The sequence below is a fragment of the Jaculus jaculus genome, chromosome 5 (assembly GCF_020740685.1).
Source record: "Jaculus jaculus isolate mJacJac1 chromosome 5, mJacJac1.mat.Y.cur, whole genome shotgun sequence".
Taxonomy (NCBI): Eukaryota; Metazoa; Chordata; class Mammalia; order Rodentia; family Dipodidae; genus Jaculus; species Jaculus jaculus.
In genome coordinates this window covers 101,884,916-101,902,402 of record NC_059106.1, presented here as the reverse complement: position 1 = coordinate 101,902,402, position 17,487 = coordinate 101,884,916, and the positions used below count along the sequence as shown (strand labels likewise).

Genomic DNA, 17,487 nt, shown 5'->3' with positions numbered 1-17,487 from the left:
CTAATGAGCAAAGCAAGCAGTATTCAACTCAGTAGAGGTCAGTGGCTGTGGGCTTTTTCTTCCTCTTACACTTGACTTCAAGTGTATCATTTGCTCAGGGTTAATGAGCACAAAGTGTATTTTCTTGTTACAGGAAGTACTCAAATGTAGGCTGTAATGTACTTAGTGTCAGAGCTGCAGGCAGCGGCAGCATAAACCAAGCAACAATGTGTAAGTGAGGCCTGTATTCACACACCCAGATGGACACATAAGAGCTGACCACTGCCAATCGTGCTGCTAAACATCAATGCCAACCCTAGAGTGCTAGATAGCCAGAGTTGGAAGGAAACTCCAAAGTCATCATCCCTAATCCTGTCATGTTACAGGTGAAGAACTAAAGCTAGGAAAGGTAGTATGTGAAGGAGGATTATGAATGCTATTACTTACCCCTTCTGTCTCTACCTGTCCTCCTAGGGCCACAGACTCAGATCAACCAAGCATGTGGATAGGGGTGAAACACAGAATCTGCCCAAGCTAAAATCAAAACACAACTTGGCTAATGTATTGGTCTTTAAGGTCCTAGTGGTAGTTAGCCAGCTGGCATTGTTGTGGCCAAGGAGAACAAGAAAACAAAGAACCAGGAAGCACCTTCAAGGGAGGGTTTGTGTTTCCTCTCTAAGGGAACCACTTTCCTTAAAGCCATTTCTCTCTCAACCTAAGGATAGGTTTTCAATCACAAATCATCCACCATTAAACACATGTCAAAAACAAAACAAAACACAAGAAAAACCCCAAAGAAGACAGATTAGGTAAGCAAGACTATGTGCCAGGCAACCCCACCAGATACACACTTCACACCATACCAGCTAAGTCATTTATTATTCACAAACATTCAACATAGGCAGTGTTGTAATATGGATTTGAAAGCTAAATAGCAGTGACAGTGAAAAGAGAATTTGACTGCACCATTAGTACTTGAATTTGGGTCAGGATTTAAAGCCAAGGCGCCTGCTACCTAAACATACCTCAGAAAAGTGAGTTTTGATGAAGAACAGGAGACAGAAATTGGCTAGGCAATATAGGGTAGCAGGGCCCTGAAAGTAAATAGTTTTATCTTCTTGGCTAACTGTGGGAAATGTCCTTGAGCTCATAAGGGAAAATCTGATTTTTTCTTATATTTTTTCCCTATAGGGCACCTTGATGGAGGCCAGAAATGTCAAAGGAGAGTGGCTGGTTAATTTTAATCTCTTTTTCCCTAAAGGAGTTTCTCATTCTTGGAAACCAGACATGTCACCTGGTATAGGAACTAGACTGACCAGCCAATTCCGCCCCCCACACACACACACCTAGGAAAGCCTTCTTATTTTGGATCTATATTCTTCCTCTGGTCCACCAACCAATGAAGATCTGCTTTATACATATAAAGTTAACCAATAAAGCTCATCCCAAGTGCATGCCTAATTTCCACCTTCAAAGTTGTAATAATAATAAGTTTCCAAGTTACCATACATGACCCCTCCTAACTTGGGTGCTTTCTGCTTTACTTTCTTTCCTAAAATACCCATTCATGGGGACCTCTCATGCTATAGAGGACATCTACCTTCTTTGTTTCTCTTAAGTTCTATAATGAAACCTTTCTAAATCTCGCCTTCTGTGGTCCATGGATTCCCTGCATAGATTTAATGAGGCAAGAATCTGGAGGCCACTGACTCAATGGAATTAGTATGTGACCATGAATGTCTGACGCTCTAATTCTTAAGTTATAATCCAAGCAAGAGCCAAGCAGGGCTCAATCGCTCTCAAAGACACCCCACATTCCTATATCAGTTTCATGGGCAGAGACCACAGCACAGGAACATAGGGAATGACAACACAATGTGAACCAGGTGAGAAGAAGAGCAAGGGGAAGGGAAAGGAAGCTGCACATTAGCAGCAGGGAGGAGGATGAAGGAAACAAGGGGAACCCAGACCTGGAACATGTGTTCTAACAAAATATGCCACCACAAAAGCATCTTTAAATACATAGCAAATCCCATAGGCAAGTTCAAGAGCCTATATAGGTGGTGAGTGGGGACAAAGGGTTCATATAAAGTCCTTGCTCATGACAATGGACAAGAGCTTCAGAAGGCAGCCACCTCAGACCAGCTGGTCAGGATAGCTGGCAACAAACACAGTTTAAAGATCACTGGAGTGGGAACTCAGCCATTCCTGTTTTTCTAACCCCTAGTTCTGCAAGTGACCTTGAGGGTGAAGAATAACTCATAGAGTTATGGTGAGAGATGGATGATCCATGAATATACAGACACTCAGAACCCAGTACCCGTAGTAACTATACAAATTAATTCATAATGAATCCTGTTACTACCAGCCTCGAACAACTGTGACCTATCTTTGTATGAGAGAATTTCATCCTCAGAACAGCTGCATAGTTTTGACTCTGATATACTCCATGGGCAGGGGCATAAATGCTCTATTTGTGTCTATAAATAAAGGTTTAGGTGAGCTGCATATATTTACACATTTCTAAAACATAAATTTTGTTATAATTTTTGAGAAAGACACATTTGTGAGGAAGATTAACATCAAAGGGGGGTGTTAGGCTTTAATTACAATGCAAATATTAGTACAAATTTGGGAACTATACACTTTCCAAACCACAAAGCCAGAATGACTTTATTTATATTAAATAAGTTAATTGATTATTAAATTCCCTCTGAAATAATATAAAATAAAAATGTCATCAAATTCCAACTAGAAGATGTGCCCAAAATTTGTTAAATTCTTCTATCCTACCATTAAATTGCATCAAATACTGAGAAAGTCATTGTGGATTTATCAGAAACATTTGGCATAGTTGATTTAAGTTGCTTTAACATACAATGCCATAGGAAGCCATAAGGTAAAAATGTGAGAAACTGCAAACAGAACAAAGGCATTGTAGATAATAGTTTTCATATTTCTACCATCATTTATTTATTCCTTATTAGCCAACAATTGTGATGTGTGGTATTACAGATATTTTATAGCAATATAGGATGACAAGTATAATTATCATAGTATCAACCTCCTAGAATTATAAAGGCTAAATGAGGTAAATGCTTATAACAAACTGAAGAACAATTTCTTCTACAATCAAGGGATTAAAACTTGGTAGTAACTTTATACTAAGAAATCTGAATGCTTCTTCAGCATTCCTTCCTCTGGGGAAGAAGCAGTGCTTATATGTTTAGAGAGATTATAGGACATTCCAAGAATGGATATCTATTAGTTATGGGGACAGTAATTTGGGGGTTATATTCAACAGCAGATGCCTCTTAGTAAGATCTAATGAGAAAATGGGATGAAAAGGAAGACAAGGTATATACAGTTATAAGCAACTCTGGCTGATGATTTTGAGCTTAGGGCTGTAAGGAGCTATTCCCCTCACCAATCTGATGGGGAAATAAAGGCTCACCATGCATGGATGTAAGTAACACAGATGTACTGATAATATCAAATGTAAAAGTCATCTTTTTTACAGTCTTTAGTGTGGTGGAATTAGGAAGTCTGAGTATTGAATTTATGACCCAAGTTGCTAGGCCAGTGATGAACAAGAAAGATTTTCTTAATGGGAAGAAATTTCCCACAGATATAAAACTCAGACAGATCAGATGCTTATAGTGCAGACTGGGTATCACAAAAGCCTCCTCAAAATGGCTTAAGCAGAAGGACACACTCTCCTGTTGGAACAGTTCCTGGCTTATTCTGGAGCAGTGTAGTAACACAGGAATTGTTCTGTTGGGATTTAAATGACATTAATTTAGTAGAAAAAAAAAAAACACATCAAATCAGGAGCTTTCTAAAGGAGATTTAAGGCATGGATAGACAGTAAAATTCTCCATGTGTCTGGAGTGGCCAGTCGGGCCCAGAAACACATAGATGCCAGGTCAGAAACTAGGTAAGCAGCAGCAGTCAGGAAGCAGGCAGAGTGAGGCTGCTAACAAAGATTCTGCTAAAGAGATATTTTTGGAGCACCTGTAGCAAGTTCCAGGAAAGCTTCTTGCAACAGAGATTACCAGGCCTATGCAACATGAGCAAGGCAACAACAGTGAGCCACCGAATTTAAAGGGACAAGAGCCATGCTTGATTCTGCACATGTGCAGCATTTAGTGTAGTCAGCACCTAACACCTTACCAGGAATTAGAAAGCCCCCTGTGAGCCCCACTCATTACTTCCTTCACAATACCCTTCCAGTCATTCACTTCTCTATTAAGTGAATGTCAGTGTCATAGAACTGCCTCCACAGGTATGTCTCATGGTGTTTGTTCACCATACACACCTAGAACTTAACAGTGCTTGGAACCCCAATAAACAACTTGCTGGCAATATTGTGGGTTTGTAAGAGATTAAAGAGCCAAGAAATGAAAAGGGAGAGAAAGAGGAGGAGAGGGAGGAAGGGACCTTTAAGCTTGGGCTTTTCTGCAGAAACATAACCCAGTAAGTCACAGTGAGTCTGAGCCCAAGTATATTTTAACTTCCAGCTCATGCCCTAGCTGCCATGTCATTCAAGCAATCTGTAAAGAAAGCCAGAGTCATTAGCAAAAAGAAGGCTGGAATCAAAACAAACCTTATCTACAGGAAGTCTCATGTATTTTTGTTTGAGGTATAAATGCATTTTAAGCATGGTTTCAGCACAAAGGTAGGAAGAAAAGAACTTCAGAGCAGAAGCGCAAAGGTAAATCTAGCTAAATGGGCCATCAGGGACTTCTGTGGATGACATTCAGAGAAGACACAAGAGGATTTAATGGAAACATCTATAGGGAAAAATGGAACAGGAAGAGGTTGGCTCTGTCAACAGCAGGTTTAAGCACTTGGAACCATCTGATCAGGCCACAAGACAGGGCCTTGGTGATGAAAGCCAGCCTGTTAAACTATTGATTAGCAATCAACATGACCATAGAAGAATTGAAGTACTTCAAAGCCACTTAACAGTAAGTGCATGAAAACAGCATGATATATTTGTATCTCTAATATCTTCATTTTTTCCACCTGTCAACATGCCTCTGAAAAAAACAGTCTCATTCCAGAATGAGAGATTAGGAAGAGGCAATTTAGTAGCTTGACTCACTCTTAACTGTGATCCCTCAGACCTTATTACTGATGGCACTAATGGGTGGCTGAGGGGATGGGCAAGGCACCATAGTCCTTTCTAATTTTCATCAGTTTTCTCACAAATAAACATAATATTTCAATAAAACTAGAGTATATATTATCCAACTCAAATTCAAGACAAAGCCCATCCCCAAAAAAGGCAAAAAGCTAGAACGTTATTTGCATATGCAAAATACATATAATGTCAAAACTAATGGTTTACAGATGTAGACAAAATCATGATTTACTTCTTAAATCTGACTTTGCCTTTCTATCACCTCAAAATAAATTCCAGATCCACTTCACAGAACCTTTCCTTATCTGAAGCTGGTTGTGCTTCTCATCTGTCTCTTCCCCATCTTTACTGGCTTTCCTTATTATCCTAGAGCTCACCAAGTTCCAGATCCTTTAGTTCTGCTTTCTTTAATTCTGAAACATTCTATTTCTCCATCTCCATGGGTTATAATATGAAGATGTCTCAGTTCAAATATCTGTTCAGACTGGCTGTTCTTGACTACCAGCTTATTATCACATTCTGTCTTGTTTGTCAATTACTTTGCCATCACCTGAAGTTATTATTTTATTTACTTGGTTTGTTCATTTTCTCTCATGTTAAAGTGTGACTTCATGAGAGTAAGGCTTCCATGTGTACTGGATGCTTCAAACCTAGAGCCATGGCTCAGGTGCAGCATTTCATGGTCACTACAGCACCCTTCCTATATCTAAGTCCAACACTGATCAAGAGTGTGACAAGCTCCATTCCTCAGTGAGTCAACTTGAGCTGTGTTGGCATAAACCAGAAGACAGAAAACTTAGAAGAAGAAGTTCAGATTGAAAAGTCTGATTGGGCAATTAGAGTAAGAGGATCAGATAGAATCCCATCTATAACCCAAACTTGTATTCAGAACTATTTTCACTTTTGTAACTAACTCATGATAAATTTCAGTTGAACACATTTTGAACAGTGTTTTAGGAACAATATTTTTATCCAGTTTAACAAAATTACATATGGCCTCTACATTCCAATAAAATTTTATTAAATTAGGGAAGATGCTCCCCTCCTGGTATACAAAAATGATGAATATCATTTGTAGGCCTAAGAGGTGTGTGTGGACAGGTATGTGTAAAAGGGGCAACCATGGAAAGGACTCATCATATGAGGCTTTAAAAGGAGTTACCACCTTCAATGAGCTAACCCAGCCCTTCAGTGGAAAACAGAGCTTCCAAGGTACTGCTGATACTCTGTCCTATTTACATAAAATTTTATAATTTTGATAGTATTTTCACACTTTTCTATTTGTGACTATATATGTAGGCAAAGGTGTTCATGTTCACTGTGCCAAAGATGATAAAATAAAGAAGGGGCCACTTGCCCAGGATGATGGATACCTTGCAGAGAGAATACCACCAAAAAATCAGTTCCTACCCATGTAGCAAACTTGGTCTCATCTCATGACTAATGAAGAATGGGTTAGTTGTTAGAATTTTTCTTTAATTCATTTTTTTCTTTCTACTTCTTATTGCTTTTTCTACTACTCTTCCCGATGTTACAGATTGTGTTACAACTGGACAATGCTAAGACTAGAGCCCATATGTGCATACCTATATGTGTAGATATGCATAGATATATATGCATACACAGATACATATATATGCATATCAGTACATATAGGTATGCACATATGTGTGTGTATATATATGTATATATATATATGTATATATCTATGCATTTCAATTTTTGACATACATATTTTGAACAGAAACCAACTAAGCTATAATTTATTGAGTATATACTTAGTAGTTTAGGTGCTATGCCAAAATTATATAGTATCTCATTTAATTTTCCCAACAATATTACATGGTATATATTTATTTTATATTTTTTGTTTTATTTTTATTTATTTGAGAAAGACAGACACAGAGAGAAAGAGGCAGAGAGAGAGAGAGAGAGAGAGAGAGAGAGAGGGAGGGAGAGGGGGAGAGAGAATGGGAAGGCCTCCAGTCGCTGCAAATGAACTCCAGATGCTTGCACCCCCTTGTTCATCAGGCTAACATGGGTGCTGGGGAATTGAGCCTCGAACCAGGGTCGTTAGGCTTCCCAGGCAAGCGCCTAACTGCTAAGCCATCTCTCCAGCCCCATGGTAGATATTATTACCTTATTTTGCTGATGTGATCCTTGGGGATAAGGAACTTCAGACAGTCTATCTCCAAAGCCCATGTTCCATACTCAACACATTTTAAAAGTAGCTGATATTTCAAAACAGTGGAGTTTTTGGTGATTTCAATGTTTTCTTTATTAAAACTTTCTATAGTGAAACCTGGTTTCTCAAGATAAGAAGAGAACAGCTAAAAGAGTCAGGCAGAAATGGGAGGGCTACTGTATTAACTACATACTGATAGGACCACAGTGATCCTGCATGACAGAGGGCTGTTTTGGAGTACAATCCAGCATACTGCCTGACATGCAGAAACCATACTGAGTCCTTCAAAAGCCCATCAGAGTAATGGGCCTTGATTGCAGACCAAGTGATCTCATACATGCTGGGCATATGTTAATTCCTTTGGTCCTCACAATAACCACATACTAGAGTTTCTCTGCCAGTCTTGTCCCCTCACAATGGCCGTTCATTCACTGGATATTGCCTGACCACTGACACATGTGTCACACTAGGAGATCAAAATTAGTAAGGCCACCAGAGGCCCCCAACACCTCATCACTGAAGCAGACCAAAAATGAACCCAACATGGTGCAGGGAAATTTTGCAGAAAAGGGGGCAGAAAGAATGTCAGAGCCACATGTTGGGTCATGATATACAGAGACATTTATTGTACCAATAACTGTGGGCTAACTCCACAATGCATGACCCATATATCTCAACAAGGAGGGGACGATGGGGAGTGGGTAGGTCACAGATGAGCCTAATAATGGTACCAAACTGCCTGTACTTGCAGAATAGAAAACTAATTTAAAAAAATTAGTAAGGCCAGTTCTTAGTTTGGTTCATGCATAAGCAACAATGCTGGTATAAGAAAGGAATGTATCTGACAGAAAATAGCAATCTAGACCTGCTGAGCTCTTGAGACTTTACCCCAAGACTGCAATAACACTGACCCTTGCCTGAGTTGCTGGAATCATCATCCTAGACCTCTTAAACCATGTAAGCCCAATTTCTGAAACTCATATCTTCTTCCCTTCCTCCCATTGGTCTGGTTCTGTCTCTCTGGAGGGTCTTGAATGTTACAATTATATTTTCTGATATATAATCCTTACAAATATCCATTTTAAATTACTGACAAGAAAGAGACAGCTACTATCAGTTTCATTTTCCTAATGAGGAAATAGATTCCCTGTCTTCTCAAAGTCAAACATATGGGATTCTGACTTCAAAGCCAAACGTTTCCAACCTGCTATGTGGTTTTGAGAGAAGCCCACCTCTCTCCTTCAATCAGTGGGTCAGGGGAAGCCTTTATACGTGTTACCACATAGGGCAGGAACATGGCAAGAAGTGCCTTGTGCCCCAGGAAGTGAGCACTGAGGGCAGAAGGTAGTCAGTGTGCAGCAGACATGCATAACACACTAAGGCATTGGGACTTAATCTTACAAGCATGGGGAATAAGCAGAGCTGAGAAGGAGACTGATCTCTGATAGACATGACAAGACACCTTAGAGAAGCAAAGCTGATCAGATGGGTTAGTAGAGAGAAGGTCATCTACTGACATGGGGCAGGACTGGAAGAAGGGAACAGGAATGAATCCAAACACTAGTAATAGCTATCTAGTAGATATAGGTTTCCAAACTAGGGCCACAAAAGGCTTCAGAGAAAGTTGGTGGTTAGAGTCAATAGCATAGGAAGTTTCTCCACTATGGGGCTTAAGACCATGTCCTACTATTGTTTCAATACCAGTGCTGGTGCAATTTCCACCTCATTTTCAGAATCTTACTAAGAACATTTGTAATTAGAGCTGCAAAACTAGAATACCTGAAGTTCTGTTTTACTACTATATTTTCACTTTGGGAAACTGACCATGTTAAAAAATGGAAAGTAATATATCATACATCAGCTCCAATCAATTCATAGGAGTGGCCTGGATTATGATTTCAAGATAGATAATTGATCCAGAGAAAACGACAGCTATGATTAATGATTCTACCCATGTACAAGGGAAGAGCAGCCCATCACATGAGCATGAAAATAAAGGATGACAGAATACACTAATAAATTATCAGCAGGTGAGAAGAGAGAAGTGTGCAAGGCCTGTCTACAGAAGATGTGCAGCAAACTTGTAGATGATGCTCACAGAGGCAGGTATCAGTGTCTAGCCTCTGAATATGAAGAAGTCAAATAAAAACCTGGGGAGATCTATGATAAAATGCATCTGAACTACATTCTCTCAGATGATTTCATATTCATTATCTCACTGGATTTTTACAATGGCTCTACAGGGTGGGAGCAAGCATTATACCTCCTACCTTATACATGGTAAAAATGAAGCCATAAAATTCCAGAACTTCTTCGAGGTTGTGCAGCTAGTGGAGGAGCATAGCCCCTCTTCACAACCTGGCCCTTCCCACCACACTGTACTGACTCACTGATAGCAGGTGCATGAGCTCACAGAGGACAGTGCTTTTATAAATGGTCACATTGTATGTGTACTCAGTAAACCATGACCCTGGGGACACATTCATGTGTAGGTCTTTGGCAGTCACCAAACCAGTCTCAGCACCTTTGAATAAGGAATGATGCCATGGATTCTAAGTCCTGCCACATTTTGGTAATCATGAATAAAAAGAAACTTTGATTTATCCTCTTTCTGAGACAACAAAGAGCCTTAGGTAAGTTGCATTTGGCCTTAGTTTCCTCAACTGTAAAATAAGGGTGGACCAGTGTGGTTAAACTTCAGATGTTCATGTATACTATTATGTGTTCACAATAATGGTTCAGACTTTCAGTGGAGCTGAGCCAACACCGTGCTGGCCTTCTCAGATAGAAAAGTGCTTTTGTTCATGGTGAGAACCAGGCTTTCTATAAATGTCTTATAGAATGTAAGCTGTGAAAATTTAGAATTCCCAGGGCTAGTTACATCACAGTGTAACCCTTCTTATCATAGAATCCTGGGAACACAATGAATACCAAGAAAAGGAGCCATGGGGACAGGACACCACTGTTCTAGGAAGATGCTGTTCAGTCTGATACCTGATCTAACAAACTATGACCGGATAATGGAATTAACTTTGTTAGGTATGAAGGAATACTGGATCAAGTCTGGGCTCTCTGCTGTTTGCTCATCAAAGACCCAGGCAAATTAATGTTGCATTACAAGCAGGACTTTGCAATTATACCATTAAACAAATAAAGAGGTTGTAGCTGGAAGTCAAGTCAATTGGATGATGCTGGTTCTGCATCTTTGCTGGTTGAACTGCTTGAGCAAGTCATTTCCCCTCACTGAGCCTGTTTTCTTCTGTTTAAAATAAGGATGGTAATCATACTTATTATCTCCTGCACAGAGATGTGAAAATGAAATGTTCTTGAGCATAGGAGGTAAGCACATAAGACTGTGCTACACTCTGGGCACCACAGCTATCCCCCTCTCACTGTCATTTTCAATACCTGAAACCAAAGGGAAAGCTCCAAATGTGTAAATACAACTGAGTCTTATAACAATGTTCTAAGTGTACGCAATACTTTCCTCTTTACATTGTTAAGGATATATCATATTAGTAACTCTTCACAAAAGTTTTAAAAATCCTGAAGAAAATTCAAGTGTATGATGCACAACAAAACTAACAAAAACCCATCAGTTAATGTGTAATCAAATAAGCCTATGGGTACAGCATTCAAGCTTAGAGCTGTAGCTGGATATTCAACTCTATGGATTCATAATCATGAGCTAATGCAAACATGACATGCATCCATTTACTTAAATATGTGGGAAGAATAATCCCAAAAGGCACCACCATCACACTTTCACAAGATTGTGTGAGAATACCAGCCTTCTCAAGACCCACCTATCACTGATACTTCGGTCACATAGGCTAATGCTGGGGAATTTCTGCAAAGTGAAACTGGCTTTCCTACCATGAAAAAGACTTGCAGGTGCTTATTTGTGTATTATCTCTCTGAGGCTCTCTCCTGGCCACACCCCATTCTCTGATCCACACAGAGGCCTTCTTATTATTTTGCCATGTGCCTACACCAGCACATTTCCATTCTGAGTCTTTGCACTTGCTCTTTCCCCTGCCTCTTGGATTCTGTGTCCAAGTAATTCTATGGTTGCTCATTTCCCCCTTCCTCAAGACTTTGTACAGATTTCTCCTCACAAAGGCCTACCATCATCATTCTGTTTACAACTATAAGCCCACCCACACCATTCCATTCTTTCCCATGTAATGAATACACTTTATAATTTATTTTTCAATTTTTATTTGTGTTGTGGCAGTGTGTGTAAGCCAGGGTGTCTTGTGGCTGCAAATGAACATAAGATGCTTTCAACACTTTTTACAAAACACTTATGTGGGTACCTTAGAAAATGAACCTGGGCCAGTAGGCTTTGCAAACAAGCATGTTTAAGTGCTAAGCCATCTTCCCAGCCCTTGTTTATATTTTTAAACCTCTCTTAAGCCACACAGGATACTCAATCTAGGCAGAAATTTTTGTGTCTCTTGTTCACTATGAATGTATAGCACATTGAACAAGTGTCTGACAACTACAATGCATTTCAGAAATAATTTTTGATGAACAAAAAAAGTTCTAGGCTAGGTGTGGTGGCACATGTCTTTAATCCCAGCACTCAGTAGGTAGAGGTAAGAGGACTGCCTCGAGTTTGAGGCTACCCTGCAATTAAAAGGCTACATAGTGAATTAGAGAGTAACCCTACCTGAAAAAAAAGAGAGTTCTACATTAGATGTTATATGAAACAGGTACATAAATGTACTTGTTGTCTTGCAATATAGCAAAGATACAAAACTAATCTGTGGCATATATTTAAAACACCAGCAGGAAAGGATTAAAGCAATAAAAATAAGGATAGCAATATATGTGAGTTATTTGTGTGGCAGACACAAGTGGATTTTAAGGTAGATAAAAGTGGATTCCATCCTTAGACACTGTTGGAGAGAATAAACGTGAGGAATCCAGATCCTCCAGCCATGAGTTAGGAGTTCCAAAGATGCAGTGGGTTGAGCATCCCACTTTGTCTATAGGAAACACAGTCTAGAATGAATAGTCACATCCTCAAGAACAGCCAGGTAGTCCCAACAGTTAGTTTCAAATTCAAGCCTGTCTTCTGGGTCCATGTCATTTTTATTCAAGCACTCAAACTTTGAAAATCTTTAAACCCACTAAACTCCTAAGATTAACAAATTCTCCAGTCAGAAATAATTTGGTATATGCAAATCATCACATACCATAATATAACATTACTATTGCATACACAAATACATTGCTCAACATTACACTCATATATTTATTTGAAAATACTTTGCAACTCAAACTCTCTAGCTCTAAAACCCACCATTTTCAAGCTTTGTCATGAAGGAGAGAAAATGATAATAAACACAGGAAGAGAAGTTGGAATGGGACAATGGTCAAAATGGAGAAAGGAAGGTAGAAATGTCAAGAGAAGAGGGAGACAAAAGAGAAAAGCAACCAGGACATAACAGTACATAATCATCTGAATGATCTGTATCTGGTTTTATTCACTTACTCAATGAATAAATGTGCTAGGTGTGTAATTTGTTTGAAGGGCACAGAGGGGGAACAAGGTAGATCAGACATCAGCCTTTACAGAGCTTACCTTCAAGTGAGACTAAGCTCAAACACAGTTAAACAACTGCAAGACCTGAATTCAGCTCTGTGGAATCAGGGGACCAGGGTAGCTGTTTAGGAGGTTGGGATGATAAAAAAGATAGGGAAGCCCTGTTGAAAAGGTAGAAGTTTTGGTGGAACCACAAGAAAAGTCATAATTCTGTAAGTTAGATAGAGAGAGAGAGTTTTAGGCTAAGCAAGTAGGAAGGATAGAGTTGGATCTAAATGCAAGTAGACAGTATGGTTATCAGTGTTCATGAAGCATTTAATGAGCTTGAAAGACATGGTAGGCTAAAGCATGCATGCTCTGATAGCCTATGGACTTTATGAGAAATGGGAAGATATTAAAGTTTAAATAGGGAAGTACCATTATATAAAGTATTTACATCTAGATATTGAATATATCTCTAATATCCTATACAGTTAGAAACTGGCACAAAAATTCCAAGAATAGAGACCTTTCTTCTCATGTCTAAATTACTTCCTCTGTGTCTCTCTCACTGGTGAGCAAACCATTCTATGCCCATAGTATAGCCAGTGTACACACAGGCAAGCATCAACACTCCTGTTCATACTTTCTTTCTCCTCAGAGGGTCCTGCCCTTACCTTCCCACTCCCTTTCGTGTGACCTCCTCCTTACATAGCTAACTTCTCAGGGTTCAAAGACATACAAGCCCAAATCCATTATACTCCATTTTCTTTTTCATCTCTTCTACTCTTTTCCAGCCTTCTCAATGAATTCTCTCTTCCTTCTTTCATTCCATTTGTGAATTTACATGACCTTATAACTTAGTCACTGTCCATATAATATTCAATTAATAAAAGGTAAGTCACAAGAACAGAAGTAAAACTGAACATAATTGAAACACAACTCTTTAAAACTTCTGAAGATAAAGCCAGGTGTGGTGGTATACATCTTCAATCTCTGCACTTGGGAGGCAGATGTAGGTGGATCTCTGAGTTAGAGGCCACCCTGAGAGACTACATAGTGAATTCCAGGTCAGCTTGGGCTAGAATGAGACCCTACCTCCCAAAACATTCTGAAAATATATAAAAATTTTTCTGGAGATACCTTCAAGTTTTCTCTTCAGCTCTTCATTTTCTTTGTTAATAATTAATTTAGATAAGCCATATGGGAAGAATAATGGGAATATTAAACATTATTTGAAATTAAAAACACATTTGATGTCATTATTTTCTTCTGGTTAATCACTATGGCAGCTGTAGTGTTCTCTATATATTTCATGATAAATACTTAGTATTTCAGCCTTTGATGGATGAGTGTGAGATTCTAGCCATATTTATATCCTTATAAGAAAACATGTATAAGCAACTTACAAATTGGCTGTGAGGAACATAAAAAATATAAATTGTAACTTCTATGACTTACTTATCTGAAACATATGTGCTACGAACCAAATCCAGTAGAATGTTCCAGAATCTTCTATGATGACTTTTGTGGCCATATTTTTAAAAATAGGTACTTTTAAGACATTAAAAGTTGTAACCTAGAACTGGATGAGAACTTAAACATTTAAACTAGAAAAGAATCAACATAAATGATGGAGTATCTATTATTTTCATATACATGCTGAGATTGTCTCGAGTAACTTTACCACTTAAGAAAAAGAGATCCGAGAATTAGAAGTGCTATCCTCTAAAGCCCCCCTGTTCAACAGGCTTTGTTCCTGCTGTTTTTCCGCCATGTCCAAGAATTTTCCAAATATATAAATTTATTTCTAGAATTATATGGCTTATTGCAGCCAAAGATACTTAGTTAATGTCAAATGACACAAAACTACTTAATTAATGACTCAGGATATGAAATAAGGAGCTAGAGGGTATGGTTCTTTGGGTACTCATATTTTAAATGGAGAGCTATAGAATACACAACTCAGAAAACAAAGGCTTATTGTGGCTAGCATGCCCACCTTGATATTAAGTAGAAAGAAAAAGTTCCTAGAGATTCAAAAATATGAGTCTTGTCAAATGGTCACATTCAAGTCCCATTATATGATATAATAATACCTCAATGTATTACTTTTAATTTTCAAAATTTGAGGAAATTACTACAAAAGTATTATATACAGAGTGATTTGTTGGCAGGTTGTTGCAAATAGCACGTGTAATACAATTTACTAGTCACCCTGAGTATAATTAAACTCTTATAAGACTTTTCTTTTTTTCTTGTTTGGTTATTTTTATTTATTTGAGAGCGAGAGAGAAAGAGTGAGAGAGAAAGAGAGTGAGAATGGGCATGCCAGGGCTTCCAGCCACTGCAAACGAACTCCAGACACCTGCGCCCCCTTGTGCATCTGGCTAATGTTGGTCCTGGGGAATCAAGCCTTGAACCAGGGTCCGTAGGCTTCACAGGCGAGCGCTTAACTGCTAAGCCATCTCTCCAGCCCAAGACTTTTATTAAGTTTTCAAAATGTTCTACAGGATGAAATCACTGTACCAGGAGACTTATATTTCCATTACACCAGTAAGGGAATTAAAAACAAGATGTCTTTCAGCCAGCTCTACATGGACAAGGAGTCCTGGCCAACCAGCTTCACAAATAAAGAGAGATTCTAATAATTATCAGTTTCAATTATCTTAGGAAGATTGCTTTAAAAATTCTACCTCACACTTCAACAATATGTCAAAATACAGTTCCCTAATAGCTGCCCTGGTCACATGGACACAGCATAGCCAATGCATTTGCTCACCACTGTCCCTTCACTGAGCCCACATGGGATCTACATCATTTGGCTTTCTTCCAAAAAACAAAATGCCAACATTTGCCAAAAATTAAAGTCTTCAAGAATCAACACATCAGGTTTCCACATATATAGATAGACATATTAATAGATAGATGTGAGAGAGAGATGAAAGTTGTTGTAATAGAGCCCGACAATGATGGTGATCTGCTTAAAGACCTACATGTTATGAAGCCACCTGAACATTAGAGTCATTAGGGAGGTAGTAACCTTCACCTAGGACCAGTATTTCCAATAGACATTGAATGTATGGATACTATGTCCTGTTCCACACCAGCAAGAACACAAAACTGAACTGTGAGCCATTCTGCTAAATATTTGTTTACTCTTGCTTTACACAAGGAAAGTGACTCTGAGAAGTTGCCATACCATGCAGAAGCACTGCAGCAATGTACACATTCGTGCACACGCACACACACACATGAATATTCTCTTCTCTCTGGAATTATGTGAGTGAGAGACACATGGTAGCAGGTGAGAACAGACATATTAACAACTGGATGTTTGGTGACAAGGTCTTAGAATGCACTGGCATGTCAGCACAGGGCAGCCATGAAAGCATTTAGGGCACTTTTTGTCATGTGTGTGGGAGTTCCTTGTCTTTCCAAGGTTATTGTGGTATATGTAACAACCTAGCTTTCTGGAGAGGAGGGTTAGGTGGGCATAGTAGTTACTAGAACACATCTTCAGAGTAAGAGCAACTCAGAAAAAAAATTCTGGGGTAAAACACTAGGTGCATAAGCATACATTTCTAAAAGTAACTTAGTTGTCAGGCAAGTTGGTTTCTGGTTAAAGCTATCCTACCTGTTTTGTCAAGGCACTGAACCATTAATGTAATGAGGCTTTAAAGCAGTTAAATAGGAACTATGAATAAAGAACCATTATTTTTATTTAAAAATTTAAAACAGAGGGAATACTTGTCCAATGTGTCTGACAGAAGGCAACTGTATCCACAGTGTCTCCTCTAATTCCTCCCAGTACAAAGATAACATCTTCCATTAAATAAATTTGGCAAACAGAGCCACAGTTCTAATGCAGCTCCAACACTCGTCTTTGTTACAGTTCCCATTTCAGTATAGTGCAGACAAGCTTGTCACAGGGTTGTGAGCTGACATTCTGGATGATAGCACAGTAGGTTATTACAACAAGTACTGAAAATGAACATCAATAAATGTTACTACCATCAGAGAACACACTTTATAGAGTTTGAGGAATGAGTAAAATGAAAGATCTTCTAATTCCCTATGTGAGACTGAATCAGAGTATATGCAGATATATATCTTAAACAAATGCTTAATGAAATTTACATGAAGAAATATTGTACTTCTAAGAGAATATTGCTTTTTCTAAAGAGGATAATCCATATGAGATTTTAATTAAAAGTGACACTCCCTGTTTGTATTGCCTTGTTTCTTCTGAAGGATTAATTTCACTTTGAAATAATGAAAATGATTTAATCTTTGAGTGTTAACAATCTCAATGAGCTCTTTGTAAACAAAATTAGAGTCTATAGCAAATGTTATCAGCCTCTCGTAAAGACAATTTTCCAAAATATATGAGCTTCCACTCTATATAATTCTTCACTTCCCCCAATACTCTAATGCTGTTTGGTGTGATGAAGGCAGGAAGCAAAAATAATTCATTTCTGCCAATTAAAGTACAGGCTGGTTTTGTTGAAATTATCCTGAGTTTCCAACGAGCATATTAACAAATGTAGGAGAGACCCTGACTTAAACGATGGGAAAGACATTTACTTAAAATGTGGCCTCTGCCATTTTCATGGCTGATTTGAGAACCATTATGCATGCGAT

At 38.6% G+C, this 17,487-nt stretch overlaps 1 protein-coding gene across 21 annotated transcripts in view; it reads right to left on the bottom strand.

Moving 5' to 3' along the window:
• Positions 1 to 17,487, bottom strand: part of Sgip1 (SH3GL interacting endocytic adaptor 1) — a 283,674-nt gene that overhangs the window by 264,948 nt on the left and 1,239 nt on the right. The window lies entirely within an intron of this gene.